Source organism: Neoarius graeffei, chromosome 15 (assembly GCF_027579695.1).
Source record: "Neoarius graeffei isolate fNeoGra1 chromosome 15, fNeoGra1.pri, whole genome shotgun sequence".
Taxonomy (NCBI): domain Eukaryota; kingdom Metazoa; phylum Chordata; class Actinopteri; order Siluriformes; family Ariidae; genus Neoarius; species Neoarius graeffei.
The window spans coordinates 73,705,075-73,721,035 of NC_083583.1; the positions used below are offsets into that span (position 1 = coordinate 73,705,075).

Sequence of the window (15,961 nt, forward strand, 5' to 3'; positions counted from 1 at the left end):
AAGCACAGACCCGTGAGTGCGTATGCATTAGTGTGAGTGACGCTTTCTATACCCTCGAGTGTACATCGTATGCACGGCTGTCGCAGCCCTGCTGAAATGTGTATTGGGGCGTTTATAATTATTTTGTGTGTGTGGACCCTGGAGAATACAGCTGATGATGTTGCGCTGTAATTGAAAGGGTTGTGGAGAAAATTACGTTTTAGTGCAGGGAGAAATTCTGCTGATTTAACTTGCATTCATCAGCATGTTTTAAATACTAACATACGGAGTGGCATTTCTGCAAATGAGGGTTTTTTTTGTTTTTTTTCCTCCTCCAACCTAAACTTGAGCTGCAAAGACACTCTAAATTCGGGGTTTGATGAATATACACTATTAATATGACTACTTTATTGTGTCACAGTTTGTTTTATGCTCAGCTACTGACTTCCAGATTACACAGACAATTGTGATGCGTAGCTGCTTTTCACGCTGCTGTCGCGTTTTACCTTGTGCACTAATGCAACTGTGGTCTGAAAACGACACGTCCCACAAACCCATCACCTACTGGTTTCTGATGTATGTTTAGAGTGCTGTTGTGTGTTAGCTTAAATCAGTGTTTCTCAACCAATGGGCCACAAAGCGCCATCTAGTGGGCTGCAAAATTTTTTCGAGTTTGAAGCCAAATACTAAATAGTTCAGGATGTTGTAGTGTCCCAAATCTGGTAGCTGGTTTGCTGAACACTTTTCAAGTGGGATAAATACATTTGTGGGTAAATTATATGGATCTGTGATGCCTGTTGGAAGAGAAGAGCAGGGAGGATTGAGAATCGAGCAGCTCTGGTTTGTTTACACCCGATACTAAAACTTGTAGCGTCCTAGCAACCTTCTCAAAGACGTGGACAAAAAGCCCAGAAACTCCTCCTTACCCAGGCAGAAACAATCCAGGATTTATCTTGTAGTGTCCTGATCTTTAACCCAGCCACATATAAAAAGTTGTTCTCCTCCATGCTCTTCCAGGTTTTCATCTGTGTCCCCGTGTAGAACGATGTCTGCAGCACCAGGTAGTTTGAGACGTCGGGAACTCAACGGATGGATCATTTTTTAACTCCTAATGAATGAATGAATTAATTACTTTATTGAAACACGATGAGTTGATCAGCAAAGCTGGTGGGGTCGTGCATGGACAGATGATACAAACAATTATAAATACGAAGGACTAAAAATATACACAATCTTTTAAAAAAAACCTTTTAAAATCTGTTGATTATCTTCACATTAAGTTAATTAATAGTTTTCTTGACTATTGTCTTTGTATTTAGTTCCGGGTACAAGAGGATCAAAATTTATTTTACTCATGTCAAATTTAGCGAGTAAACTTTTCTTTCACAGGAACAATCCTTCTTTGTTAGCGTGTAAGGATCTAATCCCATCGAGGGGGTTCTATATCCACTTCTTTTGAGTGACCTTCTTGGTTTTAATAACTTGCTTGTTTGCTGAACACAAACATGGCAATAAGTTCTTGTGTTAATGGACCAGACTCCACTTTTGGATCATTAATCCTTTTTGACTGCGAATGTTCCGCATGCATGGGTTTATGTTGGCTTCTGGTACATCCATACAGTTTTAAATCCAATACCTATAATTAAAAACAGTTTGTTTTTACTGCATTTATTTAATTCCTGGGCTCCCATCTGTAACAGGGAGTGATGTCACATGCCATTAATACACTTTACAGTAGATTATTAGATTCTAATAGAATAGATGAGCCAAAATAATTGGGGATCTTTTTTAATGGGCCCCGACTCGTTACAAATATGAATACAGTGGTGCTTGAAAGTTTGTGAAACCTTTAGAATTTTCTATATTTCTGCATAAATATGACCTAAAACATCATCAGATTTTCACACAAGTCGTGAAAGTAGATAAAGAGAACCCAATTAACAGTTATCTGTGAGTGGCAAAAGTATGTGAACATCTAGGATTAGCAGTTAATTTGAAGGTGAAATTAGAGTCCAGTGTTTTCAATCAATGGGATGACAATCAGGTGTGAGTGGGCACCCTGTTTTATTTAAAGAACAGGGATCTATCAAAGTCTGATCTTCACAACACATGTTTGTGGAAGTGCATCATGGCACGAACAAAGGAGATTTCTGAGGACCTCAGAAAAAGCGTTGTTGATGCTCATCAGGCTGGAAAAGGTTTCAAAACCATCTCTAAAGAGTTTGGACTCCACCAATCCACAGTCAGACAGATTGTGTACAAATGGAGGAAATTCAAGACCATTGTTACCCTCCCGAGGAGTGGTCAACCAACAAAGATCACTCCAAGAGCAATGCATGTAATAGTCGGCGAGGTCATAAAGGACCCCAGGGTAACTTCTAAGCAACTGAAGGCCTCTCTCACATTGGCTAATGTTAATGTTCATGAGTCCACCATCAGGAGGACACTGAACAACAATGGTGTGCATGGCAGGGTTGCAAGGAGAAAGCCACTGCTCTCCAAAAAGAACATTGCTGCTCATCTGCAGTTTGCTAAAGATCACGTGGACAAGCCAGAAGGCTATTGGAAAAATGTCTTGTGGACGGATGAGACCAAAATAGAACTTTCTGGTTTCAATGAGAAGCGTTATGTTTGGAGAAAGGAAAACACTGCATTCCAGCATAAGAACCTTATCCCATCTGTGAAACATGGTGGTGGTAGTATCATGGTCTGGGCCTGTTTTACTGCATCTGGGCCAGGACGGCTTGCCATCATTGATGGAACAATGAATTGTGAATTATACCAGCGAATTCTAAAGGAAAATGTCAGGACGTCTGTCCATGAACTGAATCTCAAGAGAAGGCGGGTCATGCAGCAAGACAACGACCCTAAGCACACAAGTCGTTCTACCAAAGAATGGTTAAAGAAGAATAAAGTGAATGTTTTGGAATGGCCAAGTCAAAGTCCTGACCTTAATCCAATGGAAATGTTGTGGAAGGACCTGAAGTGAGCAGTTCATGTAAGGAAACCCACCAACATCCCAGAGTTGAAGCTGTTCTGTACGGAGGAACGGGCTAAAATTCCTCCAAGCCGGTGTGCAGGACTGATCAACAGTTACCGCAAATGTTTAGTTGCAGTTATTGCTGCACAAGGGGGTCACACCAGATACTGAAAGCAAAGGTTCACATACTTTTGCCACTCACAGATATGTAATATTGGATCATTTTCCTCAATAAATAAATGACCAAGTATAATATTTTCGTCTCATTTGTTTAACTGGTTTCTCTTGATCTACTTTTAGGACTTGTGTGAAAATCTGATGTTGTTTTAGGTCATATTTATGCAGAAATATAGAAAATTCTGAAGGGTTCACAAACTTTCAAGCACCACTGTAGGTGTGCCTTAAAGTAGAAAAGGTTGAGAACCACTGTCTTAAATCATTCGGTCTACCCAGTCGTGTTTTGCATCCTAATTTTGTGTTTGGCGAGATATGGGATATTTTGTTGGTTTGCTGTAATGCTGATTAATTGTGTCAGCTGGGTGAGCTAGTAATCGCAAAGAATAGGTCCCGAGGAGTGTGGTGGAAAATGTTAATTCAGTTCGTTTGATACCAAATTCGAGTGTTGTATAAAACGTCCAGTAAATTCCAATAGGAAGTTAGGATAGTGATGATAAAATGTTGCTTAAATGCCAGCTGAACTCGGAGATCAGTTTGTTCTGAAAATGATCTTGATGTGGCCTAATATATTTTAATGAACATGCTCGATTGACACCTCTCTCTTCACAACTCCCAGCCTGCTAGGCCACTCAGGCAGGCGTAAACACAAAGCGGGGTGAGTCAGGACTGTTTACACCGCAGTACACTATGTTCCCTCGATTAATGTTCACTACAGAGAGACCTTTCAAGTGTGAGCACGTAGCAGTGAGCTGTCTGTGGGAGGGACAAGCTCATTCAGCCTCGCGTTAGCTGATGGCATCTTTATCGGACAATCAGCTTTACTTAATTTTAGGACGGCCCATTTTACAACTGTTTTTTATAAGGCAGATTTGAAGCAATAATGTATGTATTCTGAGACTTCGTCGTCGACCAGCGTAGCTGAGGATGCAAATAATATCTCATTATTGGCACATACCTGGGTCTTAGGGTGCATCAGTTGCCCCCTAAAAATGAAAAGTTCCTCCGATCATGATGCATTTTTGTTTTCATGTTCCTTTTGGTGAGAAAACACACTGGGTGAAATATTTTGACAAAATTCAAAAGTTTAATGGTGGCACCAGGAGCTCAAAGTTATGGAAAAAGCTGCTATTTTATGACTTTTATGACAAAATTTCGATCACTTTTCATGGAACATTATGGCACCTTATAGAGTATACCAAATATCTTAGATACACATTTTTAGTACATATTCTAAATATATTATCAAGCACAGTTTGAGTGTTAGCTGTTCATTGAATCATTGTTCAACTACTTTTAAACCAGGGCTTTTCAAAGTGTGGGAGAGTCAGCGCCCCCTTGGAGAGCAAATAAACAACAGCACCCCCCCTTACAATTTTTGTTGTTGCTATACTTAATGTTCCATTCATATTTTTAAAAAATGGTTGTTGTACACATTTTTTTTCTTTTTCACATTTTAAACACCTGTGCTTTTTAAAACATCCTGTTTTACACATTTTAAACATCTCATAGCATCGTTAGCTAGCACCTCTTGGCAGACAACACACTGTGGCAGTGGAGCATCTTCAGATCCAGTCCATGAAAATCCAAACTTTAAATAATCGTGGTCATACTTCCTTCTTTTTTCAGTCCCCCCAGGATTCCGCAGGCCTTTTTTGTGATTGTTGCGGGCTAAAATGTCTGATGTTGCGGGGGGGTTCCAAAAAATTGCGATGAACATTGCGGGAGGAAGTGAAAGTTGCGAGAAATTGTTGCGATTTTCTCTTTTTGTGATTAAAATTGAGTGATATGTTAAATATTGTTATTACTGAAAAACTATTGATTAAAAAAACAAAGACACTGAGAAATGGTCCTATAAACATCTTTACCAATATAAAAGATTAGCAGGACTACAAAAATGCAGAAAAATAGGCTTTACTTATCCAAATGCACCTGTTGGTTCAAAAGTTAAAGTGCATAGAATGTCACAGCACAACATGAAGTTACCTTAAAATATAATATAAATGCCTCAGCTTTCATGTAAGAAAAAAAACTATTAATACTAGTACTGTGTGCAGGCAGTCTCTCCTGAAGACTAAATTAAACAATAATTATAAACTAATAAAATAAATGGCTCAGGCTTCATAGAAGAAAAAAAAACAATTTGAACAGAATCTCACAGTATGATGCTGAAGCTGCCTAAACAATGGAAAATAAAATACCATTTTGGCAAAAATGTTGGCATCCATTAATTTCTTGTATTAAGTAAAAAAATAAAGTGCACACAGTCCTTCACTGTAAACATAACACACTTTCAGTAACAGAATTTAAGCCTACATAAACACTGACTCGCACATGCAGTGTTGCCAGATACTGCTGACGTTTTCCAGTCCAAAATATGTTAAAACCTGCCAAAATGTACTTGAAACCACCCAATCTGGCAACACTGCGCGCTTGCTGCTTCTCTTGAACGTATACACGGAAGTAAGGCGGAAGGTAGTTTGTCGACGTCACCTCAAGACGACATCAACGATTGGTCAAATTTGCGGGAAAGTTGCGGTGATTGGATATAATTGCAACACCGCCCTGAATTCGTGGGGATTGGTTGAATTTGCATTGAAGTTGCAAATCGCAACATCCTGGAGGCTCTGTTTTTTTGCTTGGCCCAGACTCTGTCTCCTCACTCACTGTAGCTTTAGGTACTAAAAATCGATCCATTTTGTCTCTGGCAAAGGCTAGCTGAAGTTCGCTAAATGTCCACAATAGTAACTTATTCTGGTTTATTTTTCCTCACGTTGCGCCCCCCCTGAAGAACTCTGGCGCCCCCCAGGGGAGGCGCACCCCACACTTTGAAAAGCCCTGTTTTAAACAATACAAATGTATTATGAATCACATTAATGCTTCTCAGTCCCTTGCAAAGGTTCTTAACATGATCTCTGGGTCACAATAAATCAATAAACTGAGTCCAACATTGTGATTCAAACCTTACGCGAAAACATAAAATAAGCGTTTTTTGGCAAAAAATGAACCTCATGGTGCCACCATTAGACTTTTGAATATGGCCAAACAATTTTACAGGATGTCTTTATTGGTGAAAAGGAACACCCAAACAAAAACGCATCAGATTTTATGAAAGTGAGGGCAACTGATGCACCCTACTGGGTCTATATAACAAAACCATATTAACTGAAATAATAATTATGTTTTTATTAGTAACTGAAATTATAATCTTGTTAAGGGTAATAGATATTCTGGGGTTTTTTTTCTTGACGTCAGATACGAAAAGATCACAGCCCAAAAAACCCCCCAGCTGTGTAGCACGTTTATTAATACTGCAAGCCACATAATGATGAAAAGGCTTGTAAAGTCTGACGAAAGTTATGTGATGTTTTGTTGATAACATACTTCTTGATGACTGCAGCTTCCACAAGTCTGGCTTTGGAAATGTCAGCAAAGCAGTTTAGCTTTTCTGCACCTGATGTGGCTTAAAATAATGGCCCATCCCTCGTGTTTAGTGGACTTTATATCAAACAGGGAGACGTTTCAGTTTAACCACATCTTAAATTTGTGGTGTTCGGTTTGTGAAACCATTTTAGGTAACAGGCCACATGATTACCCAATATCAGTGGGGCAGAAGGAAAAAATCAGTGTAACACATCACCTAAAGCAAATTACCGAATGAGACCCTGAATCGGGTTGGTCCCGGTCCCAGGGCTGTGGTCTAACAGAGAGCAGATAGGACAAATCTTTGTCGAATGATTTAGTATTTCCGGAATTGAGAAGATATTATTAATCAGGTATTACAGGATCTACTTTTGTGCTGTGAATTTGTGAAGGGGGGCGGCACGGTGGTGTAGTGGTTAGCGCTGTCGCCTCACAGCAAGAAGGTCCGGGTTCGAGCCCCGTGGCCGGCGAGGGCCTTTCTGTGCGGAGTTTGCATGTTCTCCCCGTGTCCGCGTGGGTTTCCTCCGGGTGCTCCGGTTTCCCCCACAGTCCAAAGACATGCAGGTTAGGTTAACTGGTGACTCTAAATTGAGCGTAGGTGTGAATGTGAGTGTGAATGGTTGTCTGTGTCTATGTGTCAGCCCTGTGATGACCTGGCGACTTGTCCAGGGTGAACCCCGCCTTTCGCCCGTAGTCAGCTGGGATAGGATCCAGCTTGCCTGCGACCCTGTAGAACAGGATAAAGCGGCTAGAGATGATGAGACGAGATGAGATGAGAATTTGTGAAAGACTTTTCTCTAACACAACCCCTGACAGTGATCTCACGGTTACTGAGCCAGCTCAGAGCCTCTGTTGCTCAGCGATGTGAAATGTTCGAGGCGTCAGATTTCCCTGTCAGGGTCTACAGTCATCCTGATAGATCACCACACTCCTGTACTGCTTCGACTTTTGAAACACATTTTAATATTGATATTTCTCACATCTGTGGGATCAAGCCCAGAAGTGTGTGTGTGTGTGTGTTTATGTCCTTGCATGATGAGCGATAATGGGGTAATTCATTTAACAACTCTCAGTGCTGCTGTTCAGATTTCATTAGCATTTCATTAGCAGTGTGGATTGTGCTTTAGTTCAGACTTCAGTCATAAACCCAAGGTGTGTTTGTGGTTTCTCTATTTTTTTGAGGAATAAATCAATTTGGAACTTTTAAAGGAGAACTGACGGCAAATTTTTTATTTTCAAAATTCTATTGATCTCATTTTATTAAATATCGGAATGCATGTTTGATCGCTATTTTGTCGCTGCTGTAGCAAGTTCTGAGTGTTTGAAATACGCTCTGTAATATATCAGTCCGTATGTCAAAGCAACAGCTGTAAACGAGATTTGTCGAGACCTGTGCGAGACATCGTAGGACGGAAGTAAAACGTACAGCGGAGATCAAAGCAATCGACATCTGCTAACGTTGTCAAAAGCCGCGCGCGCCCTCTTTCGAATGCTGACGTAATCAAGCCGGAAGTTTTGTTTGTTTTGATAGCAATCAGGAACGTTTGAAAAAAGCAGGCAGTAATCGTCATTTAAACTCGTTTTTGTGCAATACTTCGTTTGGAAAACAGTTTTCAAAATGACGGCACTGACACCTGGCTGTCACTTCACGCTTCGAAGTCTCGCACAAGTCTCGTGAAGATCGCGCGGATGAGCGACGCCTGCTGTCGACCAAACGAACTAAATTCAACACGGCTAAAAAACGGATAGGCTGATAATAATATTTAATTGCAATTCGTTGCCAATACGAGTCACAATATGAGGTTACGTAATTGAATAACACGTTAATTAAGAAATAAAGCAAGTTTAAAAACAACTTCGTTCCCCTTTAAGGATATAAATTTGCAAACTAATTCGCACGGAATCTTGAACAGTTGTTTGCCAGTGTGTTATTTCTTCAACAAAAACAGAAATCTGTGAGATCAGGGCTTCAGACGGTTTCCACTACCCCCGCTTCCTGAACAGGCTGCTTTTTTATATTTTATATATATATATATATATATATATATATATATATATATATATATAAATTTTTTTTAAATTTATTTATTTATTAATTTGCAGATTTAAATGTGTCTCAAGTAATACTGTTCACCAGGGTGTTTTGTGCTCAAGCACATAATTTTGTTGTTCTACACAGTGGTGAGAGATATACAGTCCCAGTCAAAAGTTTGTGCACCCCTATTCATTCATAGGTTTTTCTGTATTTTGACCCTTTTTTTTTTTTACATTGTAGAACAATTCTGAAGACATCAAAACTATGAAATAACATCTGGAACATAAATGGAATTATATGGTAAACAAAAAAGTCTTTTAAATAAAAACCCAAAATATGTTTGGTATTTTAGATTATTCATAGTCGCCAGTGTTTCCCTTGATGACACTTTGCGCACTATCCTTGACTTGCAAGTGACGTCAGAGCAAAACAGAAACCCGGATGTCGGCCATGTTGGTGGAGATACAAATACGGGGTTAAGCGACATTCCAAACAAAACGCAGTCACACGTTTTTTAGCAACTCTCTTTGTTTTAACGCTGCTTTAAGCGTTCTTTTAGCTCTGCCATATCTTTGTGCTGTATATGGTCGTGGTTACAACAGTACTCGTGACCGTGGCACGTTCCGATTTTTTTAGAATTCCGTCCGGGACTCGGAAAGACGGCGAGGAAACTCTGAGGTTTAGTACGGAGAGGAGACGAGCACGGCTGAACAGCATCGGCAGGGCTGATCTAACAGAGGCTAAAACCAAAACAGCTCGTGTTTGCAGTGATCATTTTATCTCAGGTGAGATTCTAAAGCTTTCTCGATAATATCATGGAAGAATTTTATTTCGTGTTGCTAGAATTTTGCTATAAAATGAGCGTTCTCTTGTCGTACTTCACTCACTTGTTGTTATAATTTTAACACGTGTATTACCATTTCACTTCGAGGAGCGCCAGCAAAATTATACGATAGAAGGAATCCAGGCTGGGCGCCCACTCAGAACATGGGCTGTGTTTCGCCCAAGGTCCGACTTGATCCATCGGCAGCAGAACCAGATAGAACGTGATATCTGGGGACTCGATGGTCAGCAGAAGCTTCAGAAAAGTCTGACTTTTTTAAATAATATGGGTCAAAACCCACACATATCTATCTTCTCTTTGTATCAAATCTTCGCTTGACTGTTCAAATCGTGGGAATAGTGAGAAAATTCGGCATTGTTTACAGACACGCTTTCAGCGGCTGCCATCCGAGTTGCTTTGTATCTCCACCATCATGGCGGACGCTCACGACGTAGCACGTTTCGATTACGTGGTTGCAAGTCATCTATTGGCGTTATCTTAACCAGCTTCTTGAGGTCGTCACCTGGAATGCTTTTCAATTAACAGGTGTGTCTCGTCAGAAGTTAATTAGTGGACGAGTTTCTTGCCTTCTCAATGCGTTTGAGATCAAACACTAAATTATAAAAATGCAAATAATGAAATAGCCCTATTCTACAACTGTAGTAATCCATATTATGTCAAGAACCGCTCAACTTAGTAAAGAGAAACGACATCCATCATGACTTTAAGACATGAAGTGACTTTTAATTAATAAAAATAAAGAAAAAATGTTGAATTAGAAGGTGTGTCCAAACTTTTGTACTGTAGGTAATCTACTTTAGCCTCTAAATGATGTAGAGCCAAAGGAACTCAGTAAACATGCTTAGTTTTCAGCTGTATCGTCCGTCTGGCTGTAGATTATTCTGGCGATTGGGTTAAAAATGTCATTACTGTGTTCTACGTCCTCTTTTCTTTTTCATCGTGCCAATCAATTTACAAATTCACACACCTGAAATGTGTTTTTCATTACCAGACATTTTCACAGTAACTAGGTTCTTTTACGAGACGGGAGCTAAACCACTCACTGGAACGGCTGATTCTGTGTTAAACATCTGACATCAAGAAATTTTAGAGCTAGCTAAAAATGCCAAAATGACTAAACGGTGAAAGAGCGCCTCCTGATCATGGCATGGTGACTGTTAAATCTTCCAGTAATGCAGCTCAGCCATTGCAGTGCATCAGAGGATGCCATTAATTTTGTTCACCTTGACTGACTAGTTTTATTTATCTTCGTTTTTGGATTTGATTCTGATTGCTGTATTTTCAAGCAATAATCATATTTGTCATAAATTGACAAATGACTTTTCACTCAACAGTTATGTTTGTGTGTGTGTAATTAAAATAAGTGCATGCTTTAGATACGATATCCATCACATGATCTGAATATAATATTCCAGAAACCGGAAACTATACAGTTTGAAGCTGATCAATCCAGGTTCATATTAGTGTTCGTAGTAATCTCATCTCATCTCATTATCTGTAGCCGCTTTATCCTGTTCTACAGGGTCGCAGGCGAGCTGGAGCCTATCCCAGCTGACTACGAGCGAAAGGCGGGGTACACCCTGGACAAGTCGCCAGGTCATCACAGGGCTGACACACAGACACAGACAACCATTCACACTCACATTCACACCTACGCTCAATTTAGAGTCACCAGTTAACCTAACCTGCATGTCTTTGGACTGTGGGGGAAACCGGAGAACCCGGAGGAAACCCACGCGGACACGGGGAGAACATGCAAACTCCGCACAGAAAGGCCCTCGCCGGTCACGGGGCTCGAACCCAGGACCTTCTTGCTGTGAGGCGACTGCGCTAACCACTACACCACCGTGCCGCCCGTTCGTAGTAATCATTGTATATAAATTTGCTCAAAGGTAGGAGTTCTTATCCCATATGAACGTTTTTTTTTTTTTTTTTTTTACAGAGATGGGGAATTTTTCAAGACCAGATTTGTCCCAACATTTGAAAGCACACCGGTACATTAACCGTGCAGGGAGATACAACTATGATCATCTCTCTAGTTTACTGCTATCAGTGTATATAATCAAAGATTAATTAAAATAAATCAATTAGCCTTGTGTTACAGTGCCACTTGAGATGTCGACCATTGGATGGGATCCTTAGTGGTGCTTTTGTAAGGATGGAGTTGGAAGGATTTTGAATAAATGCAAACGCTGGATGGAGACGTAGCTTCATTCAAGCAAGTGTCGCCTTCAAATTAGCTTTAACTTGCTATAATGAGCGTGTCAATCTGGTAGAGGAGCCATGTCAACTTGTTTACATGCAGAGCAGTGTGTGTGTGTGTGTGTGTGTGTGTGTGTGTGTGTGAGAGAGACCGAGCTGAGTCAATACCGTGTGTGATTATTGCGATCCGCTCCACTGGGTCTGTATTTACCTCTCAGCGATGCCAGGTGGAGATCACACCTTGTTTTAGTAATTAATAATTAAACGAGTTTCCACTCGGGGCATTCAGTACCTCGGGATGTGTCACTCCTCTGCTTTCTGGAATCTTCCTCCTTCTGTCTCCCTCAATCCCTTTCTTTCTCTCTCTCTCTCTCTCTCTCTCTCTCTCTCTCACTGCGGAGGAAGCAGCCGCGTGTGAAATTGGGTTCTAAATTACACAGCGGAGAAGCGTTAGCCATCAGTCCAATGCTGAGTGTGTTAAAAAGCGACCCAGAGAGAGTGAGAGCAAGGACATGCACGCACACACACATATGCGCGCGCACACACACACCACAGACCTGAAGGACTGAGGGAGAGTGCGATACACACATGCATACATTGTTTATAGATGGATAGATTATTTGTTGTAAGGAAAGACGATCTGACAGAACGATCATGATGACAGCTGGTTCGAGATATAAACAGACAGAACAACAATCATACAGATAGAGGCATCAGTCCAGTGGAACGCAGAGCTGACACACCTTCAGCACTGTTTTTCACTCTCTTAGAATAAACTTGTATCGTGAGATGAAGCTAATTAATAATAATAATAATAATAAGGGCATCCCATTACCTCCCTCACCCATCTTGTCCATGGGTGCCAATAATTCTGTAGCTGACTGTATAGGTCATACTGTATTTGTGCTAATAACTGACGCAAATACAAGTGTTTGGAACTGAGCCATGAGACATCCGACAGCTGTGAGGAGGAGAGGGGGATTGTGGGATGCAGTTCTTCAACATTTATCTGTTCAGGACGAAGCCAGTGGCTAAATCAGCGTTTCAGCAGATATGGAGTAAGAGGAAGAAGATGGAGTCTCCACAAGCTGAACCGGGGTCAAAGAGGGGGCACAGGGGGCAGAGAGCACTCTGGGTAATCATGTATGTAGGAACATGGGCGATAAATCTGCGTCTGTACGTGTGTCTGTGTGAAAAGGGTGAGTTTGTGTTGATGGGAATCTCTAAAACATTAGCGTTCTGTTGTATTGTATTGTATGGATTTATGTATTTGTTTGTTGTACAGTTAGCAGATTATTATGGGGCAAAATACACCCTGTGAAGTGTTTCTTCTCCTGAAAAATGCTGGTCTCAAACCTGTTGAACCTCTTTGTCATGAATAAAAAGGTTTTAAAAACATTCTCTTTTAACAGAATATTTTAAAGCACTTTTTGGTTGATGAGGTTTTCAGGAAGCTTCATATACAGGAAGTGAGATGTCCACAACAATGACACTGCAACCCTCCGATAACAAACAAACCCCTTGCGGGGGGGGCATCCAAATAGGTCATTATACTCAAAAGTTCAGAATATTATCCCCCACCCAAACAAAGTTTGGCGGGGATATAGAAATGGGTTCCGTCCGTCCCGTCACGTTTTCGTTTCCGGGCCATATCTTTAAAACTACTGAAGATATTTTCATGAAACTTTGTAGACATATCAAACAACATGTGAACTGGTGCCGTTTGGTGCAAAAAGAGCACTGTTTGTTTCCAGAGCATATAGTGGTGCTTGAAAGTTTGTGAACCCTTTGGAATTTTCTATATTTCTGCATAAATATGACCGAAAACATGATCAGATTTTCACACAAGTCCTAAAAGTAGATAAAGAGAACCCAGTTAAACAAATGAGACAAAAATATTATGCTCAGCCATTTATTTATTGAGGAAAATGATCCAATATTACATATCTGTGAGTGGCAAAAGTATGTGAACCTCTAGGATTAGCAGTTAATTTGAAGGTGAAATTAGAGTCAGGTGTTTTCAATCAATGGGATGACAATCAGGTGTGAGTGGGCACCCTGTTTTATTTAAAGAACAGGGATCTATCAAAGTCTGATCTTCACAACACATGTTTGTGGAAGTGTATCATGGCACGAATAAAGGAGATTTCTGAGGACCTCAGAAAAAGCGTTGTTGATGCTCATCAGGCTGGAAAAGGTTCCAAAACCATCTCTAAAGAGTTTGGACTCCACCAATCCACAGTCAGACAGATTGTGTACAAATGGAGGAAATTCAAGACCATTGTTACCCTCCCCAGGAGTGGTCGACCAACAAAGATCACTCCAAGAGCAATGTGTGTAATAGTCGGCGAGGTCATAAAGGACCCTAGGGGAACTTCTAAGCAAGTGAAGGCCTCTCTCACATTGGCTAATGTTCATGAGTCCACCATCGGGAGAACACTGAACAACAATGGTGTGCATGGCAGGGTTGCAAGGAGAAAGCCACTGCTCTCCAAAAAGAACATTGCTGCTCGTCTGTAGTTTGCTAAATATCACATGGACAAGCCAGAAGGCTATTGGAAAAAAATGTTTTGTGGACGGATGAGACCAAAATAGAACTTTGTGGTTTAAATGAGAAGCGTTATGTTTGGAAAAAGGAAAACACTGCATTCCAGCATAAAAACCTTATCCCATCTGTGAAACATGGTGGTGGTAGTATCATGGTTTGGGCCTGTTTTGCTGCATCTGGGCCAGGACGGCTTGCCATCATTGATGGAACAATGAATTCTGAATTATACCAGCAAATTCTAAAGGAAAATGTCAGGACATCTGTACATGAACTGAATCTCAAGAGAAGGTGGGTCATGCAGCAAGACAACGACCCTAAGCACACAAGTCATTCTACCAAAGAATGGTTAAAGAAGAATAAAGTTAATGTTTTGGAATGGCCAAGTCAAAGTCCTGACCTTAATCCAATGGAAATGTTGTGGAAGGACCTGAAGCGAGCAGTTCATGTAAGGAAACCCACCAACATCCCAGAGTTGAAGCTGTTCTGTACGGAGGAATGGGCTAAAATTCCTCCAAGCCGGTGTGCAGGACTGATCAACAGTTACCGCAAATGTTTAGTTGCAGTTATTGCTGCACAAGGGGGTCACACCAGATACTGAAAGCAAAGGTTCACATACTTTTGCCACTCACAGACATGTAATATTGGATCATTTTCCTCAATAAATAAATGACCAAGTATAATATTTTCGTCTCATTTGTTTAACTGGGTTCTCTTTATCTACTTTTAGGACTTGTGTGAAAACCTGATGATGTTTTGGGTCATATTTATGCAGAAATATAGAACATTCTAAAGGGTTCACAAACTTTCAAGCACCACTGTATATCCAAAACTATTCATGATATGGATTTGAAACTTGGTATACATGTTAACAAGGTGATGTAGATGTGCCTTTTCATACTAAGAAATTTGAGAAATCTAAATTTTTCATGTTTCCATGGAAACAATTTCAGACTTGGTCTCTCAGGTTAGTCTTAGGGGTAGGTTTTATTTCCAGAGCAGAACTTGAAAACTATGAGTGGTATAGTCTTGAAAGTTGTTTTTTGTTTTGATTAAGTAATGTACAACCCCGATTCCAAAAAAGTTGGGACAAAGTACAAATTGTAAATAAAAACGGAATGCAAGGATGTGGAAGTTTCAAAATTCCATATTTTATTCAGAATAGAACATAGATGACATATCAAATGTTTAAACTGAGAAAATGTATCATTTAAAGAGAAAAATTAGGTGATTTTAAATTTCATGACAACAACACATCTCAAAAAAGTTGGGACAAGGCCATGTTTCCCACTGTGAGACATCCCCTTTTCTCTTTACAACAGTCTGTAAACGTCTGGGGACTGAGGAGACAAGTTGCTCAAGTTTAGGGATAGGAATGTTAACCCATTCTTGTCTAATGTAGGATTCTAGTTGCTCAACTGTCTTAGGTCTTTTTTGTCGTATCTTCCGTTTTATGATGCGCCAAATGTTTTCTATGGGTGAAAGATCTGGACTGCAGGCTGGCCAGTTCAGTACCCGGACCCTTCTTCTACGCAGCCATGATGCTGTAATTGATGCAGTATGTGGTTTGGCATTGTCATGTTGGAAAATGCAAGGTCTTCCCTGAAAGAGACGTCATCTGGATGGGAGCATATGTTGCTCTAGAACCTGGATATACCTTTCAGCATTGATGGTGTCTTTCCAGATGTGTAAGCTGCCCATGCCACACGCACTAATGCAACCCCATACCATCAGAGATGCAGGCTTCTGAACTGAGCGCTGATAACAACTTGGGTCGTC

At 40.5% G+C, this 15,961-nt stretch overlaps 1 protein-coding gene across 2 annotated transcripts in view; it reads left to right on the forward strand.

Annotated features, from left to right (window-relative positions):
* Window positions 1-15,961, forward strand: part of prmt3 (protein arginine methyltransferase 3) — a 190,591-nt gene that overhangs the window by 93,969 nt on the left and 80,661 nt on the right. The window lies entirely within an intron of this gene.